Source organism: Buteo buteo, chromosome 15 (assembly GCF_964188355.1).
Source record: "Buteo buteo chromosome 15, bButBut1.hap1.1, whole genome shotgun sequence".
Lineage (NCBI taxonomy): Eukaryota > Metazoa > Chordata > Aves > Accipitriformes > Accipitridae > Buteo > Buteo buteo.
In genome coordinates, this window is record NC_134185.1 from 3,173,922 (window position 1) to 3,198,227 (window position 24,306).

Genomic DNA, 24,306 nt, shown 5'->3' on the forward strand with positions numbered 1-24,306 from the left:
ACCATCCTCCCTCTCAGATGCGGTGGGCTGGTCACATTCTAGCAAAAAGTGTATTCAATAGCGAAATACAAACCATCCCACTGAGGAAAATCAAATAAGGACAGTGTGAAAGACTGTCTTGGAAGGCAGTGACTAAGAGACCTAATAATCTCAGCATAAACCTCTACTTTAATGTTATGAGGATTAATGAGATTCCTGGATATAGAAAAGTGGGAGTAAAATTTATACACAGGGAAATGCTCCTGCTTTGGTCATTTTGTAGCAAAGCTATTGTACCCACTGGAATACCATGCTGGGTCTAATTTTTATGCCCATTCTTTAAAGGAAATATGGAACATCAGAATGATTTATAAATATTATGAAAGAAAAGATTCTTGGACTGGAAAATCAATCTTATGATGTAAGTCTTAAAAAGTTTGACTTTACCAAAGAGAACTTCAAGAGGTGACTCAGTCACTAAACAAAGGAACATGGCAAAAAATATTAGTGAACAGAGGTTCTTCACAGCTGATGACAAACACGTAACAAGATCCAGGAGCTTAAAACTAAAATTAGACAAACTCAACCTTGAAATAAGATGTAATTTCCTAGCTGTGAGGTAATTAGATATTAAATAGAGTGCTAAGGATCTAGTGTTACTTTTGGCTGAAATCTTCCTAGGAGAGATTAGATTTCTTTATCAAAGAGTAAGTTTTACTGCAGTTTGGGAAACAAAATGTTTAAAGATACAAAGGATTTGGGTTCTTGGTTGTGAGCATCCCCTGGTCTTCAGCTGTGTATATCTGTACTTATGAATCAGATATCAGCTGATTTGCATAAATGTAATTACTGTGAAAAAATTTCCTGTTTAAAGGCTTCATCTAGTTGTCTGTAAGTTTGAGAAATCATTTTTCTCTTGGTGCAAAGTTAGTCAAATAGATCTTATTTTATGTTATTTTCTCCATCCTTTTTCGTATCAGAGACTAGTCACTATCAGAGAGAAACATTCACCAAAGGTAACTAACATAGGAGATTATGTAGACAATCCTGTTTCTCAGAAACCTAATCTTGCTTACATACTAAAGCTCCTGTTAATCAGTTAGTTTATGGTTATGAAGGGATCTTTTAGTCACGATTAAGAAGCTGTCTGCAACAGAGAATTTGTATGGCAGGTTAGTATCATTTTGGCATATATTGTATAAATGAAACCCTACCATAGAAAGATTCTAGGGGATTGGTGGCACCTTGATCTTTCATTGGGTTGACCTACAGCATACCCCTGCTCTTTTTTCTAAAAAGAATATAAAGTGCTTGGTCAAATGTGAGCACATTAGGGACCTTGGTATATAGGAGGTCAATGGGACTTTGATATATAGAACATTGGCTTAGCTGATCTAAAAATGCATTGTAATGAAGTTTTATGAACTATGAACACATAGCTTAAAATTCAGACTCAGTCTGATCTACAAATTATATTGCTTGAATGGATTAAACGTTCAAAGGTTCAAAATATAAATACACTGAAGACCCAACATTAGTATCAATGAATATATATAGTGTATTGGAAGAATAAAAATGCACAGATTGTTTGATAGAAAAATTATGCAGAAGCTATCAAAGCAATAATGGAAAAATGTCTGATTCCATTAATTAAAATATTTTATTTTATTTTATTTTATTTTATTTTATTTTGGATAATAGTAAAGGACAGAAGCAATAGTCAGAAAAAAAAAGTGGAAATTAGAGGATAATTGCTCTAGATTTAAGCAAGGTTTTTCTGAATTTGCTAAGAATTTCTTTTGAAATGAACTTTTGACTCTTTGAAAGACTAAAATTCTGCCAGAAATACTTTACTGGGTTTGATCCAAAATATAGTCAAGCCTTTACAAATGTCTTATGTATTGACATTGACTTTTAATGGGTAACTGTTTGTTCACCATAGTTCTAAATGATGGCAAGCATGCACTTCACAGTGTGCTAATTTCAGTTCACAAGCTTGCTGCCACTAGGCCCTCAGGCTTAGTCTTCATCTGAAGTTTGAAGTGTTCTGTTAGCACTGTTATAAGGAATCTGAAAAATATAAAAAACATCAAAGCACTCAAGTGGCTGAAAATATAACTGCATAAAAGAGCTAGTCATGTATATTATCAATGAGAGCTCTTTTTAAATGAGTATTTTTTTCTTTGTGTTACCAGTTTGGGGCTATTGAGGCAAACTTGTATATTATCACATAGGAAACAATGCAAGAGAAGTGGAAATGGTGTCCATGAATTGGTACACAACAGCATCCTTTCACCTCAGAGAGCTGTGAGGTAGGAAATCTCGAATTATTCATTACAGAAACTGCAGGGATTACTTCAGACACAGGATTTAAACACAGTCATCTAAACTGTAGTTTACAGACCATTTCTGGGTTGCAAAAGTGAAGAGGATAGCAAATTGTTTTATCAGGAGCTGTAAGCTCCCTCTGTTCAGTCCCTCTAAAGTGAGAGCAGAAGGAAAGAAAAGAGCTGAAATTAGTCCCTCTGATGTTTGCAGTAGGAACTTCTGACCACCTTTAATTTGTGTCAGAATCTCTTTTTTTTTTTGGAGTGAACACTTGAAACCTGTAAAGTAGATTGCCTTTTTTCCATCAGCGAGGAATTGAGCTACATCCTTATCCAGGGAGTCTCACGACAAGAAACAAAGAAAGGATGGCAAGGAATAATGAACAGGGAGGGATGTACACTGACGAAGATTGAGAACTATCTAAAGAACTAGACAAAAAAATTACATTGAATTTAAAAGCATGGAAAAGCAGGAAAAATATGAATTTTAACCTGTAAGCATTTGCCAATGTTACAATATCTTCAAGTGATGAAGACAGTGTCTCTCAAATGAGATATTCTCATTTTGAGAAAGAAAGAGGGAAGAAAAATGGGTACCAAAATATTTGTTGAAATTTCAGGCTATCACTGTCGGGTAAGTATGCTGAAGATGGCAGAAGGAAGGCTGGGCTCGTTTCTAATTCTTCAAAAGGAACTAGGAGATCAGAAATATTCTGAATTTTAAAGACAAATTCTATGGTAGATTTCCCAGGGTTTAAAAATTTAGGAATTCCCTCTCTTTCCTTCTCTGTCCCCTATCAGAATGACATCTTCAGTTTAGTGTATTGACAGTAATAGCTACAGAACAGTAAAAGTTACCTCATCAAAAGCAACAAGGGAGAAATATGCCTGACCTAAAAGTGATAGACAGCCAAGAGATGGCATAAATTCTCGATCTAAAAAAAAAGACAGCAACAACCTATGAAAACAGGCGATAAAACCCAACGGCACAGTGTAACCACATCCACCCTGAGGAAAGATGAAAGGAGCAGCAAGTGGCAAATATATCCCACCTCTGGGGGGTTGGCAGCCAGGGATGAGGAGTGCGAGGGGTGTCACTCAGAGATGCTCACCCCGACAGATACTTAGGTTTTCCTTTCCCTTTGAAAATCTCTGGTCTTGTCCTACCGAAACAAATTGCCCCTTACCTGCAGGTAAGTATGTGAAGAAGTTTACAAGCTTCCCTACATTTATGGGTCACACACAGAACTGATTGGAAGGGGAAGCCCTTTCAAATCAGCCAGTCAGTAAGGATAAGGTTATTTCATAGCCAAGGTATAGACTCGGCTCAAAGAGACACCACCTAAAAGCTAAGCACTCAACTGAGCTATGTGACCTTAGGATTATAAGGAAAGGTTGTACTTCTCCAAAGAGAAATGGTAATAGAGTTGCTCTCAGGAGGAAGCTGATAAAAGTGTGCTAGAGAACTAATAAAGTAGTGCTGTGCAGAGACTTTCTGTTGTAGAAATCATCTTTAAAAAATCCTTTTTTTGTAAAGTCTGAAGAGAATATAGCTGTGTATTCTCATTGCAATAATTTCATGAAAGGAAAATGTAGGGTGGGTCTCAAGGGCCATTCAATCATGACTTTTTTTTATATGCACTGAAATTGTCACACTTGGTGTAAGCTCATAAAATAATGTATACATTTGGGAATGATGGTGCATTGTACTTGGGATGTAGGTTATTCGACTGTATCTCAGAGGGCTCAGATGACGATTACAAAATCCCTTGAGCAACGAAGCATCTCAGACAACTTGGAGCTTTCACTTAAATTTTCTTTATACACAACAAGCAGTTCAGGTCTGAATTATTTACACTGGAGAGGGAAACAACAGAAAGGATATACAAAAAAGAAGTCTTTGTATACGCATGGATTCTTGAACTGCACAGGGGGACCTTACCGGGAAGACTGTATTTGCCCAGAGAGAGTTCATTATCATGAAGATGACAGAAAACGGATCAAACAGGTGTGCATCCTCTTACAAAGACAAGTTGTTGTAACTCAGGTCAAATAGCTGCTGATCTCAAGCTCCATACAAAGCTCTGAGAAATTAAAATGGGCAGTAAGTATACATTGCTGCAATGAGGTCTCATTTTAGCTGATTGTTTGAATGCTGTCTTCAAAAATCAGTCTTCCCAAGACAAATACCTACTCACCCTAAGGAGTCTCAGTCTGAGCAATGATAAGACATATGCACTCTGTCTTCCCCAATAACTGATGTCTACATTGACCCCCCCTAAGGAAAACTTAGCTGCCAAATACCTTTATGGACTGGGGCCCTGGAGACTTAACATCTTGCTTTAAATCTAAAACCCCTCTCCCTGTTTGTATGTGCATTTCAGCCAGCAATAAATTGCCTGAAGGTCTCTGAAGTCATTATTTACAAAAGAGATTTTCTGGTTAAGCAAAGATTTCTCAGCATCCACATAAAACCAATTTACGAGAAATTCTTCTGGTTTTTCTTGGAAGGAAGGTAATGACGTTTAAATTGTACATTTGTCCCATGGGTCTTAACTGTTAGAAGTTGCTGAATCTGGTACTTCCACAGAGGCGAGGCTGCCGCAGCTCCATGTCCCCCGGTCCAGCAGGGAGTGAAGCGGGGTGTCTGTTCCCAACAGGCACACCTATACATACACACACAGTACATATACACTTGGTTGGCTGCACAGACAGAAAAACGCAGCAGTTGCTCAAATGCAGACAGCACCAACAGCTTCATGCTCTTCCCTTGAATCAGCATAAAAGCTCATTAGCAGAATATATATACATATTTATAGATATATACAACGTGGATGCCTCCGGTAACTGGCCTTAGAGACCCAGGAGCTGGTCCCTGGATCCCCTGATCTCCCAGTTGCACGGACACATGGAAACAGGTCTCCCCAGTAGCTGGCCCAGACCTACGGCTGCACCAGGAGCTGAACCCCGGGTCTCCGGTCGCTGGCCCCCAGCCCCACAGCCCCTCCGCCCCACGGTCCCACGCTGGCGCTCAAACCCACGCACACACACGTGAGATGCCTTCGAAAGCTGTCCCTGGGACAGCCCTGGGTGTCCAGGGCAGGGGTTCATATCTCTGACTGGGATACTGGGATACCCTGCTCCCCACTGGGACCGTGTTCTCCTTCGTGTGTGTGGAGAGAAGCCTCTTCTCACACAACCTAACATTAACTGTGAGGAGGGGACCAGTGACCCATTTGTTAAGGTCCCTAAATAACACGGTTAAGAAAAAAAAATATGCTCTTTTATAGTGTCTGACTTGTTCTGGATTTAGGATAGATAGTTGGCATATAATCACCATTTCTTTGCCTGCTATATATTTTTTTCTTAATAAGTGTAAGAAATTAATTGAACATTCTATCTTTGAGTAGTTTGGGGGATTCCATTCAAGCTTTCATGCTTCTGGAATAAAGACTTTTTTCTTTTTATACATTGAAATCCTTGAGAAAATTGCTTCTGAAAATTTTCAGAACCAACTGTTCTTTTTTCCTTATACTGTAAAGCTAAGGCTGTATTTCTAGTGTGGTTTTTTATTATAGTGTTTCTTACATTTGTTTTTCAGTAGTTTAGAGATAAAAGCACACACCAGAATTAAGATGTGATCACAAAACCGAGACTACAAATGAATTGTCTAAAAGTTTTTGGGAGGCTGAAATAGAATCTGAATATTCTTATCAGCTGCAGAAAAATATTTTTATACAAGAGGGCATTTTTACACAGACTGTTGCTTCTCAATGAGGCTGATATACTCTGTGTCACTTTTCGGCTTCAGAAATGCCTATACATATGAAAGATTGGTAATGGCACAATCTCTGTCTCTGCAAAGCCTACAACGTTCCCAGAATAAAGGCTCCACTTCCATCCCAAAGAGAAAGATTGATTTAGAATTTCTGAATATGGTACATATGGAGAACAAAGTTGTATGTCTTTAAGACTATGCATTTCAGATTATTTAGCATTTCCACAGGACGATCTATAATCTACCCATTGGGAGACAAGACTGCCATTAAATACCTCAGGAACCGCCCCCCGCCACCGACAAGGACCACTTGACAGCTCTGAGTCAGGTACAGAAAACTCTTTCCTCCCACATGTAGAGCATGAAAAAAGTTGTGCAACATTCCCAGTACAACAAATCAATTAACACTCATCTGAAAAATATGTAGCTCTAGCAATACAGGAACAGAGAGAACAGATCAGGTCAAAGGCTCAGCGACAAACACTCTATTGAATGGTCATCAATACAAACTACTTTGAAGGAAGTTGTAAGAAAGTAAAATTACTACTTATGGAATAACATGTTCCCAGGAAATTTTAATGTAATCTCCAAGGTTTACATAGCTATGAAGTTGAGGCTTTAAAATGGCTCACTTTTGTTTGTTTGTTTGAAAAATAAATCCAATATTCCAATTAAAATTGTTACAATTATTATTGAAATTAAATTATAATCACCTTTTTTCATGTATTTAATTGGTAAGATTACTAAATAGTACCTTTAGTTTTTCTATCACTGGGAGAGGGTAGAGGAGAAGACTGAGTCCAGTGCAGAAATGTTACTATAGATGCCTGTTTCTGAAAGTCCAGCAAGCTCAAGTTGAACCTGCTCAACTTTTAGAATCAGCAAAATCTTTGCATGCATTTCACTGAAATGCATTTTTCAGATCTTAGCGGCATAAAATCACGATTCGTGCAGTTCTTGTTAAAGATGCATATTTTCCACCAGCTGAGAAGCTTAAAAGGAGAGAATTGTACAAAACCCCTTCAGCATAAGGCTTCACTCTTCTTGTAGAACCACAGAGAACCTGAACAAAACCATTACCACTTAAACCTTCCCCTAAATCACTGCTACCTTTTTCTCCCACATTAATAGCACAGTATCAATTAACAATAGATTGAATTAGGAATTGTTCTTTGGCTTCATTATCAAGTTGAGGCAGTTGTTAATTCAGTTTCTGCTTCCCTCTTGCATGGCAAAGACTTTGAAAAGGCTCACAATAAGCTCTTTAAGATAATGAACCTGAAGTACTGAAGCAGCTCTTGCCTGCAATCGTGTTCATGATACTTGGAGGCATAAATTCCTAAAGATTGCTTGGTCTTTTGTATTTTGATTGTCCCCCAGTATAACACATTCAGGATTCCCCATTAAGACGTTATTATTTACCAGCTGTTACCATGGAGTTACTATAATTACTTTTTGTTCATGAACTGCTACGGCTGGGTTAAAAAAAAACCAAACTCCTTCAAAAAAACTCCCCTCAAAAACCCAGCCACAAAGACAACTTGCATACTGCAGGAAGTAACGTGAGGAGTTGTTGGCTTTTTAAGTGACGTGAAGCGGCGTCTTTTTACAGAGTATTTAGTAGCTACCACAAGTCTGTGTTGGCGTGGGCCCCACGTGCGGAGCTGTGTGGGGTCACTCCGAGGAGTCACCTTCCTTCTGACACTTCCCAAAGTAGTAGGAAGAACTAAAAAAGCAGGTGTTTTCTGCTCGCTACCGCTTTCTGATATTTATCTAATAAGCACGGACAATTGATTTCCTCTTTTTTTGGGGGTGATACTCACTCTAGATCTTAAACAACAGCAGCACAATGTCATCAATCAAATTGATTTTCTTACTGTATAACTATTAGGTAATAATTACTGCCTGTGTGGTTTTTAAATCACTTCCTTTATCCATCACACCTCTTTTTTTTTCATTGTCAATTTGGTTTTCCTTTACAACATGTACAAAAAAAAAAAAAAATCTTCCTCCAGGCCATCTTGTTTGTAGACAACTCAGCTATTCCTGGTGAGGATTTTGGAAGTCAGGGTGTTGGGCGTGGGACTCTCTCGCAGCTACAAGAGGAAGCGATGCCTCAGCCATTTTCCTTATCACTGACAACGCGGTCGGCGGACTGTGCCGCTGAATTAATCAGTACATATTTAATGCTGTGTACACTCCACGGTGGGCTACCGGCAGTCTGAGCCTGAGGTGCGAGCCGATGACTTGGCACATTTCCCCTTTGCTCCCATGTTAGTCTGTCAGCCCTCTTATTCAAAAAGAGATACTAATAAATTATACCACTACTGACAGCTGCTTCTGCCTACTGCTAGGCATGTCAGACTCTGTTATATCATTGACAGATAAAAGAACTCTACAGTTTTCCAAATAGTTTCCTCCAAATAGAAACCAACCACCGCCACCCACTCGTCCTTCCCGATTTCTCGTCACCCTCCCCGTTGCAAACGAGGCAAGTGGGCAGAAATGCGAGGCAGCGCAATGACAGCTATGTTGAAGCCGACCCTTTTTGAGTCATTTAGTGCTATGGGGAAAAAGAAAATGTATCGTTCTTATAAAATGGTGGATTTTGGAACAAGACTGGCTGTCAGTTAAGCCTCTGGAAGAGCAGGCAGGAGTGTGCATGTGCATGTACGTGCACGTGGCTTTTTTTGTGTATGTGTGCGTGAGAGAGAAAAAAGAAGGCACGCTACAAACATGAGGGAAAACCACCACATTTTACAAAATATCATTCTTCTGGAGGACTAATATATTTAGTGAAAAATTATTTCAGTGCAAAAAGGAGAAAAATCATACTTCTTTGTATAAACCCTCTCAAAAATGTAATAATAATGCATCACTACAGTTGACAACTGCTTTTTTTTTATTCTTTAGGCACTTCAAAATTTTTTATATCAAAAAGTGAGTGGAACAGCTAATATTTAAAGTGTCTGTTTTTCTTGAGAACCAGTCTAAATAATCCTAGCCAGGAATTCCCCAAATGGAGCAATTTTTCACTGGAAAATATTGATTTGTCAAACCGAAATGCGTTGTGAGAATGCTCTGGAGTCCATTAACCTCTGTAAAAGTAAAAACTCTAAAAAAACTATCCTGCTTTCCTCCACGTTTTCTGGGCAGCTTTCTTGGGATGCCAGGCCTTGAGAGCCACAGGTTGTTGGTCTCCTCCCCGCAGGCGCCTTCCAGGTCCTCTGGGTGAAGCGTGCTGAGGTGTCCAGAGTCCTGCTGTTTCGGTGGTGCTACCTCGTCGTGCTACTTTCTTAACTCATGGGGCTATTTATGATTTGGTAAATACTCTCCTTACTTATTAATTGCTTTTATTTTATGAAGTCTTTTTTTTTTTTTTTTTCTTACCCCCCTTCTTCTACTTGAATTTCCTTCTCTCCTGGTATTCTCATTCAGTTAGATGCAAAACAGATGGTTGAATTAATTTTTCTTTCCTTTCCATGTCTGTGTTCTTGCTCTTACGATTCAGATTCCCTGCTTTGCTTGAGGGGAAGGTAGGCATTAAGAACAACCTCAGCCAGTTAATAACTTCTGTCTTGATTTTTAGTTTTGCATACCCTTTGACAATTCGATCCATCTCCTAGGAGACACTGAGCACTAGCAAGAAAACAAAGTGTACCTGTTTGAAAGCTGGTACTAGAAAAACTGTTGTACATTTTGTTCGTATAAACAGTAGCTGCAAAGCAGGGAAGATCTACCTCATTTGTTTTTCAACACCTAAAGGAAAAAAAAAAAGACGCCACTTCCTGTGAGAAATGATAGTATCAAATGTTAGTGATATCGCAGATTTTGAATCAGAGTTTTTAATTTCGTTCCTTTTTTTCTAAATGAGCATTTTGTGTTAGTGAACACACCAGTGGTGCTAGTGAACACCAAGATCTGCTAAATATAAAATTTTCAAGCATTTTGATAATACTGTCAATTAGAAGCACAAAAATATGTTGAAAATACAGAAAATAAAAAAAGAAATTCTGATAGTGCTGACTTTTGGGCAAAAAAAACCTTTCTGAAATAGACATTTTTGATTAAGATACTTTATTAAAAAATTCATAGAGTTGCTAATGATATTCGTGTCTTTTTTTTCATTTGCTTAAAGTTGCAGCAGGAATCCTAAAATGAAAATAAAGTTATACCCCATTGCTTATTTGTCTTTTTCTTTCATTATCTAATCGCGTTGACAAGGTGTTTCATTAAAATGGCATATTTTGGTCTCATGGTTAGAAAGTCCATAAAGCATTTGCGGTCCTACAATGTGAATGTTTCTATAAATAAGAAATTGGAATTTCACTGCTTGTGAAGTAATTAGCAGCTGAAAAAAATGCCTCCAAATTTTATCACAAAACTTACTTAAACTTTGTAGATCATTGTTCTGTGATTTTTGTTACCTAAACAGCAGGGTAATGAATAACAATCAGGGAAAATTACGTTCAAATAGGGAAAAACCCTACATTCTTTTAGTAATTGGGAAGCCTAGTTTGTATAAAAAAATGTGGTGCAGTTCTGCCTTAGATGGACTCAAACATGTTACGAAACATTAAATATTTTAGGGGGGAGTTTTTAATCAGAAACGTATGTCAACCACAGAGGTTTACATAGATGTGTAATAAGGAAAAATTATGGTTATTATGTTCTCATGTACATCATAAAGTAATAACTTAGAGTTACAAGGTTGCATGGGAACAATTTGTGTCTGTAGTATAATATAAAAGTTTACTCTCAAGAAATTAAAATCTTTTTTATATCTCCTCCCTTCATAAGGTACAGCAACTTAAATTGAAGATTCATTTATTCATGTATTTTATAGCTGCCTTCTCAAATACTCAAATATCTCACCATTTCAGGGTAAGCATTAGAATAGTAATAAGCACAGTAGTCTGTAGCTTTCAGAATGGACTTTTGTAAATGCTTACAGAAAATGCAGAAGTGTTTACAGTGGGAATCTTAAGATTTTGCCACTGTTCAAAAGCACTGAAGACAATAGCAAAACATTAGAAAGTATAAATAAAAAATCTATCATAATCTTTGACATTTTAAATAGTTTGATATTTAGATGATGTAACTTTCCAGTTCTGCATAATACAGGTCAAAGAATGTAAAGTAATTCTTTTCTTTGAACTATATAAAAGAAACCCAGAACTTGGTTTAGAAATTTAGAAATAGGAAGAATATTCTAAGGCCAGCTCTTTACTGGTCTGCCGTACTTGGTGTTTAAATTATGACCCTGTTTTTAGTCTGAGATGATCTACTTCCTACTTGCAGATCGTCAACGGTGGTGTGACGGTCTGTTGGACTTCTCGGGCGAGCGTCATATCATTTCTTTCACACCGCTGACAATCCGAGGGACGACAGGTTGTGCCTTGTCCCCAGGGAGTGACTGAACCTGCTTAGCCGGGAAACGCGTCCAGACCGCACCGCGCTTGGGAGGGCGTTAGAGAGGGAATCACAGCACGACGCTGAATTTCGAGCTCCCGTGAAGTCCAAGAGACGCTGAAAGCAGCAGCCGGCAGCCAGCTAGCTTGCTTTCTAAGAACCAGAGGGAGCTGCAGAGACTTTCCTGAAACCCAGAAGGCTCCTTATTTGGCTGAGGAAATAACCTGCAAGGCTGCAGAAGAGCTGTTTACAGACCTTCTCTGTTTCCTACCTGTCCCTGTTTTAAATTTAAAGGTTCAAATAATTCTTTTTTAACCCTTTTGGTCTTTTCGTCATATTTGTGCATATTATACCTTCTTTCAATATAACTTCCAGGAAAATTCACTGTACAGGTTTGGACTGCTGGGTGTACACCTCAGAAACCTTCCTTATAAAAGGTTTGTGGCAAATGAAAACACTAACGGGACGATCAACGTATTTTCTCCTTTATAAACTGCGTAGGTTAAGATCCTTAAGACCTTTTATCACAAGGCATATTTTCTAATTTCTCAGTGATCTGATGCTATATCTAAACCTGCTTCAATTTGTCAACATAGTACACACATTATGGGCACTAGACCTGGACAGAAACTGGTCATACTTACAGAAATAATTTTAATTTCTTACTGCAACTAATAGCTTCCATAAGGATTAAACAACTGGCCTTGGCTGTAAGGCCAACTAAGGAGTACATGGTTAGAAGGTAGGCTTCAAAGACTGCCAAGTTCTTTTCAGAGTCTATAACTCACTGGTAAAGCTGTAAGTACACAGGTAGGTACTACACATTCTCCAGTTATGTTCTGCATTCTTTTTCTTAAGTTATGGCTTTCTATTTGGCTGAACTGAAATTCATTTTGCTTCCTTCAGTTCATGCAAACAAGCAATCCATATCTTTGTGTATTAGAACTAACAAAGAAAAGAAAAAAAGTAATTATATCCTTAGGGAAAGTAACTTCTGCCTGTGAGAAGAACTCTAAATAAAGTTCAGTTAGATTTACATTGTTTTTATCTTTCCAAAATAAAGTTTGACACAATTTCCAATATGTTTCTCTGGATATGCTAACACATTATCTTCTGTACAACTTTAAAATAAAGAATATCCCACAAAATCCGAAAAAGCACCAGATAATTCACCAACACAGTTGTAATATGTAAATCTTCTCACTAAACTCTTAAATTTCTGTTACATTCTCTTTTATGTGTCTTCATAGAAAGTGTAAAGCTCATGTAGTTGAGCTCTTTCTAACTCTAAAGCCACCATATAAAACTTATTTTCTTAAAAAAACCCACTATACATGGAAGGTGGTGCAGGGTCCAGGCAGTCATGCAATGTAACTGCAAAATTCGGTAGAACTATTTGGTGTGCACTGTTTAGTGTGACATCTGCTTTTTCTCAACTACAAAGTAACTTTGTGGAAGAAAAAAAGAAAAACAAAACCTAAGCAATACCACAAAGTCTATTTAGGACTTTCAAATAACCTTTTGACATTCTTAACAATGGCTTTTACATCCTTCAGAGGGAGAACAAGCTCCAGATCATTTAAATTTACGTTAACAATAAGATGTGGCTAAATGTAGAGGCTATTCCAGGAAGGGAAAATTTTACTTCCACACTTTTAACCCATCTCACAGACTTCACTGCCAGATTTCACAACTAGCCCACAATGGGTCCACCGTCTGCTTTGTGAGGAGGGCAGGAGCAAGGCTTTAAGTGATTCATCGTGAAACAGCATTGCAAATATCCACCGTCGGTTTCTCAAAGGAATATTTTCTCATTTATACAACTAGCATGTATCCTGGTTAAACCCCAGCCAGCAACAAAGCCCCACGCAGCCGCTCACCTCCATCCCGGTGGGATGGGGGAGAGAATTGGAAGGGTAAAAGTGAGAAAACTCGTGGACTGAGGTAAAGACAGTTTAATAGGGAAAGCAAAAGCACTGTTTCCAGCACAAATCCAAACCACAGCCCCATACCAGCTACTATGGAAAAAATTAACTCTATCCCAGCCAAAACTAGCCAAATATGAAAACGAATAGGCTTAAACCAGTCTGAAGATTTTTGGAAACTTTTTTGTACATGTAGAGGAATTTTCTTATGTTTTATATTTAGATAAATATAGCTCCTTCTGATATTATTCCAATGCCCATTCTGTGCCATACACAAATCAGAAAAATTCCATTTATTTTAATAGATTAATATCAGTTAAAACCAGGAACATTTTTTCCGTGTTTTGTTTAAGAATTGTTTCCTTAGAGTCTTAAATGCCACCCTTCTCTCTTTAGGCCTCTCTCTAGGCTTTTTAAAGTGGAATAACTTTGGATTCAGCTGTTTGCGATTATCCAAATGAATTCTTCACTTTTTTAAAGGTTTTCATTAGGAAACTGATTCTATAAATAGATAACCAACCAAGAGTCAATTATTTCATATATTCCACCCAGTTTTTAGATTTAGCAATACCACCAAGGGGGATCTCAATGGGGTTTGTAATGACTTGACGCCACATGCTGGGTTTGTTACTCATGCAGCTTTGATTCTTCTGCTCTCACTGCATTGACTTCCATGAGGCACTGAAGATAATTAAACCTTGTTCATTTTTTAAAGTTCTCTCCAAATGCACCTAGAGTTAATAATATTTTTAATATATATTTTAATTGTGAAGCTGTCTGTGTGATGTTCTTGATTCTCTGCTCTCTGCAGTACTGGATAGTAAAATTTACCTCTTTCAAACACAGAAATCCAGTTTATACAGCTACGTGTTGTTGCTCATTGTTTCTTTTATGAACAAAATTTTATTGGTTTGTATTATGTATCCTGGGAGTTATATTAAATCATACCTGATATCTTAATAAATGATCATTTTTCAACTTCCTTTTTCTCACTATAATACTATTTATAATTGCAAACTTGTATTTTGTATTAATACTTTTCTGTCCACTGTTTTGCCATTTCTCAATAGTTTTCAGGACAGATATGCATATTTTTCTCCCCTTGTAATGCAGATAAAGTCAGTTAAGTAAAATACATCCCTAGAATATGTTCAGGATTTATCCCTTAATATTCTCTGTGGCAGCTAACCTCAGTCAACATGAAGTATTTTCTGTTGCTAAGACAGCATGAAAAATGTTTGATATAAGAAATTAGATAACTATGATAAAATAATATCTTCTTCCTTGTTGATCCTCTCTCAGACTGTGTTATTGCTGACATGTAATTATGGTGACCACAGCTATATTGTAGGTGTGGGAATGGGGAACAGTTAAGGTCTTTTGATATCCAGCCAGAAGCCCAATTCTGACATTGTCCTAAGGTCTGCTGTCCAATGATATAAAAAGAAATGCAGTTTTTCCACTTATAGAACACTAATTTATTTTGATTATTTTTTTATTTATGTAAAGCCTTACAATTTACTCTGACTGAATTTATTGACACGCTAAGAAATTGGGGGGGGGGCATTTTTGGTTTTGATATTTTTTTTTTCCTCTGGAAAAATAAACAAATTTCTGCCCCTTTCTGACACACATCAATCATGGAACCTTGGGATTTGATTATTGCAACCACTTTTCAATTTGAATTTCGTTATGATATATAAATTATTCTTGACTGCTATTTTTAAATGGTAGCCTGACTGCTGGATGACACAGAAATTCTAGCCTGTCACAGCTGGATTCAGGGTACCTTATTGACCTTGCTTAACTCACACGCAATACGAACCTGCTCCCGTCAAGGAACATGCAGCCTTTGGTGGGACGTCTTGTCCTCCTAAAAGGAGCGATGGGATTCTTCACAAAGCAGACAGAATGCGGAATGCAGTGAGGCTCCATGGAGTTTCTCAGTGACATCAAGTCTACCTAAGTGAGTGTCTGAGTCTCGCCACTGACTGTATAGGCAAGCATTAAGAAGTATTGCATCTCTTGAGAAAGCCTCTGTGATTGTTTATGTTAATATTAAAACAGCAGATCAAATTACAGTTATTTAAACAGTATAGCAAGTTGTAGTGACAGCATATATCAAACAATTATGGGGCAATGTCCAGTAAGTTTTATTGATTTTATTATGCAAAATCAACATCATATCAAGGCAATCAATGCATAATCAACTAATAAGAAAGGGATGAAAAATAATATAATAAACTAGTGCAAGAAAAATGTTCAGGGCCAGGCATCATAACAATGTAAATACTGGAAAAAGACATTCAACTTATTTTCTTTACCTTATTCTTTCTTCTGTACAGCCATCAACCCACAAGATTGTTTCCCAGATATACTGAGTTCAAAGTAATCGCTAGACTCACTGTTTTACCTAATGGCATTCTCAGAAACTTGTTCAAGGCTTATGTTGTGGTTTAAACCCCAGCCAGCGACTAAGCCTACCCAGCTGCTCACTCACTCCCCTCTGGTGGGATGGGAGGAGAGAATCGGAAGGATAAAAGTGCAAAAACTCTTGGGTTGAGATAAAGACAATTTAATAGGGAAAGCAAAAGCCGTGCACACAAGCAAAGCAAACCCAGGAATCCATTCCCCCTTCCCACGGGCAGGCAGGAGTTCGCCCATCTCCAGGACAGCAGGGCTCCAGCACGCCCAGCGCTCCCTTGGGAAGACAAACGCCATCACTCCCAACGTCCCCCCTTCCTTCTTCTTCCCCCAGATGTTATTGCCGAGCATGACGTCCTCTGGTGTGGGATGTCCCTGGGGTCAGTCGGGGTCAGCTGTCCCGGCTGTGTCCCCCCCCGACTCCTTGTGCCCCCCCAGCCTCCTCGCTGGTGGGGTGGGGGGAGAAGCAGAACAGCCCTTGGCTCTGGGCAAGCACTGCTCAGCGGGAACCAAAACGTCCCTGGGTTATCAGCACTGCTTCCAGCACAAATCCAAACCACAGCCCCACACCAGCTACTGGGAAGAAAATTCACTCTATCCCAGCCAAAACCAGTACAGCTTACCAGAATTAGCAGTGTTGTATTATCCACCATTCTCCTATAAATAAATAGTATTGTTAATTAGCCTAGGTGCAAACTGTAAGTAATTTAATTAAAGACCATTTTAGCATTTATCACCAGCAGTAAATTTGAACAAAACATTTCCATTTCCATGGAAGATTATATCTATATGTAGTAAGTACTGTAAGGTTTCTATCTCATATTCTGCTGACTTTTAGTGTTTTTGAGAAATAGCTGAGAACCACAAAGACAAATCTGTTTGTCTTTTTAAGGTCTGCATGTAAAGTTCCAAGCAATAAGTGATTTATGTGATACTCCATTGCTGTATGAAACATCATCTCAAAGTTCTGTTCTCTAAACACATCTTTCTATTGTTTGGAAATTAAGGTTAAATGTACAGATTATTTTTTCTTTGCCTTTTTTTTGTCTTGTATTATGGCGCTGTAACCATTTCACGTATCAAGGTTACATCCAATAGCACTGTCTTATAGCTTTATCTGTAAGGTAACCTATGAAGTATAGCAAGAGAGAAAAATAGTAAAAGAAATCTTTTCTTCTGACACCAGTTGATTTATATGGAGCTGCACAGAAGTAAATCATCATGCAGCTTAGCCTCTTCTCACGATTAAATCAAGTAATATAGATTGACTGTAGTAATTAGAGTACTCGAGGTTCATTCCAGATATTAAAGAAGGAGGAATATCTGGAAAGACAAGCATTGAGAGGTTGAGGAAGAACATTATGCTTTTCTCAGTTCACTGTTAGCAGTATCCAGAAATACAAATTTTGTGAAAAACTTAACTATGAACCAGGATGGGACTGTGGAGGCTGATGACAAAGTTTAAATCAGTCATGTAAGCTATGTCAGAAAAAGCATAAAATAATTTTGCAGATCAGATACACATGAAAATCTGAGTACAGTAAAGAGCTACAACACATCACTACTGTGAAAGCAAAGAATAGAGAGCTGTAGAGATTTAAACATAATGTAATGGCAGATGAGGGACTAGTAGAGAAATTTTAATAGCAGATAGTATTCAAACTGACAGGCATAGAGACTTCTGATGAGATCATGAGGTGGGGATAAGCTTAACTTTAAACACAGGTGAGATAAGAAGCATGACAATTTCCATTCATATTTTGATGATGTGAATAGAATATGAAGATCGTATCTTCAGATTTCAACAGGGAAAAAGGCTTGCTCAGTCCTCTCAGACTGAGTAGTCTGTCTTTTTAACCCACTTCACTCAATCTATGCAGACGAGAATAGAGTTGGTATAATAATATAATAATAAGTTGATATAATTATCCTAGTCATTCATCGTACATTTCTCCAGTTTATCTATACTGGGAATGCTACAAAAAAAACACATAAAACCAACCAACCAAACCAAACCAAAACAGGAGAGTAGTGTCCTAGAAGGAATTTTAAAAGAGTTCCTCAAAGTCTTTAAGACCTGCCCTGACGATTCACTGCAGCTGGAACTGCAGTAAGGTCTGCTGGAGAACCTCTTCAGAAGACACTGAAAATTTGTTCATGCAGGGCGACTTAATAAGTGAGACATAAGACCTAGGGCTCTATAACACATTTGCGTTTTTTCTAATTTAAGAAGTTATAGAAGTTAGAAGAAATAAAGCTCATTTGTGACATGAGTAGAAATTTTGTGTATGACTTGTATATGCCTTGGAAAATCCTAAGAGCCAGGATGATACCCTTTCCAGTAATACTTTTTGTCCTTCTTCTCCATCACATAGTGATTAAAATATAAATATTGTCACATATTTGAGTGCTAGTTAGCTTTTCACAGAGAAATACGTCCTATAAATTATGACAAATCTACCTCTCAGTGAAATTCACTATTCATCTACAAAAGCAGACATATTCTAAATTATAGATACCTTTTATTAATGAATACTATGTCTTTTTTTTGTTTTGATATCAGTTTATTGTTTCATGTGTTATTGCTAATATACTACATATAAAATGGTTCTTTATTTGAAATTATATGATTTTTAAGTTTTTACATTTTAGTGACATATTGCTATCAACTGTCTACCAACTCTGATTTATTTCTTGACCAGAAAAAAATGATGTGAACTTAGTGAAGTTTTAAACTATCCTTTATTTCAAAAGCTTTTCACGTACAGTGTAGATGAAGAATAAAGTGACAACATTTTATTGAGCATTATGAACTCAGCTAAAGGAAAAGGAAATTAAACACATCAAAATGTAGCTGTCCACCTTGTTCTTGAACCTCTGTCTTCATACAGGGGATTTTCTATTATCCTTTGTAAGAAAAGAGAAGGAAAAAAAACCCAACAGCACAGCTTATGGAAGATATGTGTATATAAAATAAATGCCATAAATTAAATTGATTTCTCCTTCTTTCTTCCTTCTAATAATATTCAAGGTAGTCTGAATTAAACTTCTTTCACAGCTCCTTTCAGCCTATGAATGGTCAGTAAGACAGCTGTTTCTTTGGGTTTTGCCTTCTAGTATCTGTAGTTTACATTATGCCTGGCATACAAAACATATTTGTTTATTAGTTCAGGGAAACTAAAACATTTTTTCTTTGATCTATGAACATGATACTGCATTTTCCTGAGTTTTTCCTTAAAGAGATTGTTCTGCTGTCTTATGAATTCTGAGTTGAGCTAAAAAAAGGAAAAAAAAAGAGAGATAGAATTAAGCCTCCACAGACAGTTCTATAGCTGAGAAATTCCCTTCAAAACCAAGAGTGACCATAACCCATTACGGTTATTTCGCCAGGGTAGGGTCAGCTGGATTCTGCCTTTTCTGGGCCATGGGCATGAGCGGGTGGCTCTCTGGAGCGTACATGCACTAACAGCATGGGGAGAAACCGGGAGGAATTAGCGGTCAGAGCGCTGTGCGAATTCCTGGCATCACGGAGACGCGGCGGTACGGCTCGCGTGGCTGGAGCGCCGCCACCGACGGGTGCGAGCTTTGGAGGAAGGAGAGGCCAGGAGGGCAGGGGAGGGAGGCGACCCCCACGTGAGAGAGCGGTGGGGACGCGCAGACCTTTGCCCAGAGGGGGATGATGAGCCAACTGAGGGCTTAGGGTGCGGATAAAGGGCGAGCCAAGGTCTGGGGGCCTGCTACGGACCGCCTGGGCACAAAGAAGTAGAAGAGGCCTTCTTCAGACAACTGGAAGAAGCCTCACGTTTGCAGGCCCTGTTCCTCATGGGCGACTTGGACCACTCTAATACCTGCTTGAAGGACAACACGGCAGGGCACGAGCAGTCCAGGTTTCTCATGCCCGTTGATGACAAGTTCCTAATGCAGGTCATGGAGGAGGTGGCAAGGGGAGACTCGCTGCTGAACCTCATGCTTACAAATGAGGAAAAACTCCTCGCGGATGTGAAGGTGAGAGGTGGTGTAGGCTGCAGTGACCATGAGATAGTAGAGTTGAGGGTTCTGAGAGGAGGGAACGAGGCAAAAAGCAGGACAGCAACCTTAGATGTAACCACGTGGACTTTGGCCTGTTCAGAGACCTGCCTGGGAGAATCCCAGTCAGGAGAATTGTGTCTCTGACCCGGCTATTGGGGTTCCCCTGCCTGCCATTGTGGTTCTTGTCCTCTGGTGTTTGTGGAGAGCAGTCTTTAATCACGTAACCTAACTCTATTTCCTTCTTGATAGGAAAAGTGATGGGTTTGGAAGTATATGTTAACTGGCAAGAAGATGACAAACATGAAAATGCCATTTTCTGTGGTTCTCTGAAAGCCAATAACTTTAATTCCTACCTCACCCAACTTCAATGCTAGTCACTTAGCCACTGCCAATATAACTGGCGAGATAATTTGGGTGGTGCTACCCACAACATTCTTACACCTATTTTTTTGGTAGAGGCAGAAGAAATTCAAAGAGATTCCTATCACTGCCTAACTCAGTTTTGTCCTCTTCTTCCCACCACACTCTTGCGATTGTTCATTAAGAGAAAGGATAGTCCCCTGCCATATTTCAAGCCTTTATGGATCAGCATGACATCTTATAGCTGTCATTAATTGCTGTGCCAGGTTTCTGATGCTCTTATTTCCACAAGTCTTGCCCAGCCAAAGAATGTAAGAAGACAAATGCATGCCCTATTGAAAGGGACTTCCCATCCTCAAATTTATCTCACTATTACTGTCTTTCCCAGGTTTCCAGTAGAACTATTACCGGTCCTGTCTTTTCCATGAACCCTGTAGAAAATCAGTTCAGGCACTTCTGCGTTGTCTCCGCTGTGCTATGCAGTGATCACACCTAATGCATGATGCCGCGGCAAATGAAGTCATTGACTGGAAACATTGACTTCCACCAAAACTTCCTCAATTACTGCTTCAGCCGTCCTTCAGCTTCACCAGTGACAATGGTGTGCAGGCACCTGAAAACAAAGTGGGGATTTTTTCTCTGTCGGACTCGAGGTTGGCCCTGTTCATCTGCTGGTTCCTGCAGACCAAAGGGGAGCAGATGGCAGAAAGCTGGGAGTGGGAATTTGTTCTGAAACACCAGCCTCAACCAGGGCCTGCTGCCACTCATTCGTGTGCCTAGGAGAACCAGCAGGGCCAAATTGTACTTAAGGCTCTGGCAGATTATTCCATGCAAGATCTATGACTATTGCTATGTATTTTGTTGATTTGTAAGGGAAAAAAAATGCTGTACAAATCTAGACTTTTGACTGCTTTCTAGACTGTTCCCAGGTCTTTTTTAGCCTAGCTCTGCAGATCTGTGTTTGTTACTTTCCTGCCCATAAAGACCTCTTCCCTGCACAGCAGATCAGCCCCATAAACCTTTCATTCACTTAGACGTGCTAAAGGAAATTTATCTGCTGGACAAAAAAAAAAGTGCAAGCTTTTACAGATAAAAACAAAACAAAAAATGCACTGCCAAAAAATGGATCTTAACTTCAAGAAACACTTTATTTAGAGCTATTTGCAGATACTTGTAAAGTGCAGTAAATGAAAAATCTCTGAGGTCTGGGGAGGAGGGCGCTTGAAGTGAAACCCTGCAGGACCATGGCAAGTTTTTCCATCACCCACTATCATCTACATTAACTCTCATATATTTTTCTTCTTATGCTGAACGCAAGCATGCATTAGTTCCACTGAGGCATCTGAGGACTTCTGCTTTCCTCCTGTTTGCGTGGACCTAATCTGCCCATTCTGTGATTGCGTGTATTGTGTGTATTCTCTGGATAGTTTGTGCACACAAAAATATTTATAAATGGCACCACCTACAAGGTCTCATCTATTCTGTTGGGGGTATCCTGCTCAGTTTCTGGAATGTGGGCATTTTTTCAAGCGGTCTGCATTCTAACAAAGTAGGGAAGATCATCAGCAGGCTGTTATAATTTTTTTATTTTTTTTTTCCCCAAGCCAAAGGACAACCCAGGTAAGATTCTGCTCTGAAATTATATTCTAATCACTGAGTCTTGGAAGGATTTTTGAAGATGATGTAGTCCAACTTCCTGCTCAAAATTAGATCTGGTCCCTCTGGACCCTGACCAGCCAAGTTTTGAAGTTCTGCAGCACTGGATGCTCCACAGCCCTTCTGGACTGTTTCTTCTGGAACTAGATGGAAGTTCATTTTGAGGTTCCCAACTGCAGGGATTAAAAAAGTCTTTTGTACCTTCCCAACTAACATCTGCTGGGTAGACAAGCTTTAGCTCTAAGAAGATAATCACCTATTTGTGTTTCTTAATATCTTATAAATCTATATGTACTTCAGTATTAAGATTTTTTTTTTTTCTTTTTAATGGCTTATGAAGTGAGAGCTATTTCTTTCATACGGTATTTCTGGCTGTTTTGTTTCACTGAATGAATTACAGAATAAATGTCCATAAAGTTATTTTAAAATCTTTTTTTCCTAAAACTTTTTTTGTTTGTTTCCTTCCTGGTAATAATTGCTCAAACTCTTGGTTCCTGGCTCAGGTTGGAGGGCAGCAGTCTGCATACTAACAAGGGATGTTATTCTTCTTGCAATGCAGACACAACATCCTAGCACTCCAGATTTATCAAATCTGTATTCCAATAACAGTGTATAGAGATGGTATAATAGTTATCCCATCCTTCAAACTCTAAGAAGTTCTTCCCTTTAAGGAGGTTTTCTTCCAGCACATGCAAAGATCTAATACTTGAGTCTAGCTGGAATCATAAGAGTGTGCAAATCATTAAGTGGCCAATTTCTGTTCTGGATGATTCTGGCTGTTCATACTGGCAAATCGTCAGTAGTATTATGTCTTTAGGTTATAGAGACACATAGGTCTGGCCATTGAGCTCTGAAGCAATAGGCATCGAGATGGCTTAGGGAAGAAAAATCTTCCTGCAACAGAAAGAAAGAATTGGACTTAAGCGAGTGAGTGTACAGAGGGGGTATGTTCTCACAAATGAGGGCAGCAACACCTCGCTGACATTAGAGAATGAGATTTTTGATAAAAGACAAAGAAGTTATGATGCAAAAAGTCTGCTGCATACCAGAGAAGGTCCTGGTCACGAATTAGGACAAGCGCATAATGAAAAGGGTGCTGAACAAGTCAGCCTTTCAAAAATTTTAGATCAGTTTTGACTGAGCAGAATGCTTTTGCCCAGTTTGCTTTTGCGTCAGTGCTTTGATCAAATAGCCTGGTACCATGACTGAATAAATTTCAAAGTGAACTTAACAGCACATGGAACTACGACCTTACTGTAAATAATACAAAAGCCCTTCATTTTTGCAGCTTCCTATAATATTGATTTCTGACCAGTTAATACCTTCATTTCATTTCCAGTAACCTATTAAATCATATTGTATGCTGCATAGGTTTTATGCACATGTATTTTAGCTTCATATTTATTTCTTCCTTATCTACTTTAAAGAAAAACAGTCCAACTAGTACAGTATAATTTCTCTAAAATCCCATTATTAAGCATGTGTATAAGGTTTAAAATGCCAGTTTTATTTTAGTTTTCAGTTATCAGTACTGAACTCATGGTCTAGGTCAAATAAAGGTATAATGCAATTTAATTGGAGAAAAGCTTCCCTCACACCTTCTGTGACCCCAGAGTAAGTTGATTCTATTACACTTGTTAAAACCTGAGTACAAATGCAGTTAAGATTATGAAGCTATTGAAAATACTGGATGAATATGGGTGCATGCACCCACTGAAATACCTGGGAGGAAAAGAAAATCAGGTTTTGAGTTTTTTCTTCCATTTTTTTCACCTCTGTTTTCCCTCTGTATAGAGATCAAAACATGCAGTGGTCCTAGGTAGAGAGACATTATACATGTTGGAACACAGCCCTTCTGAAAACCTCAGCAGGGATTTATAGAAGGAAAACACCAAGAACCACTTTCTTCCCACCCTTAGCAACCTCAGCAGCCCTCCCCACATGCATCTTAGCAAGTCTTCAAAGTTGTCTAGTTCTTACTGAGGGCATAAGCCAGGTTCTGTGTAAAAACCTGTAATCTCATCCCGGTGACACTACTATAAACTGCTTTAGATGTTTTTTCAGTTGTTTCTGTCACACATTAATACATCGTCAGCCCCTCTTTAATTACTTGTGACTTCCCTGTGACATCCACAGAGCCGGCCCTTGATCTAGTCCTTATCTGTCACTTTAAGAAAGAATAGGGATCCACCCTCCTATCCTGGAAAGCCCACCAAAGCAGCAACCTGAAGGAAGTAGTTCCTTTCATCTCCTTCTTAAACAAGACAAAAATTAAATGAAAAATTACTTAAGTACAGAAAAGCTGACAATTGGAAAAGACTCATAAGGAAAGCAAAGGGAGCAGGAAGGAGAGGTCTATAAAAAGCTTCAGGCAGACCCTAGAAGACTGGCAAAGCTCCAATCCTCTGAAATAGAA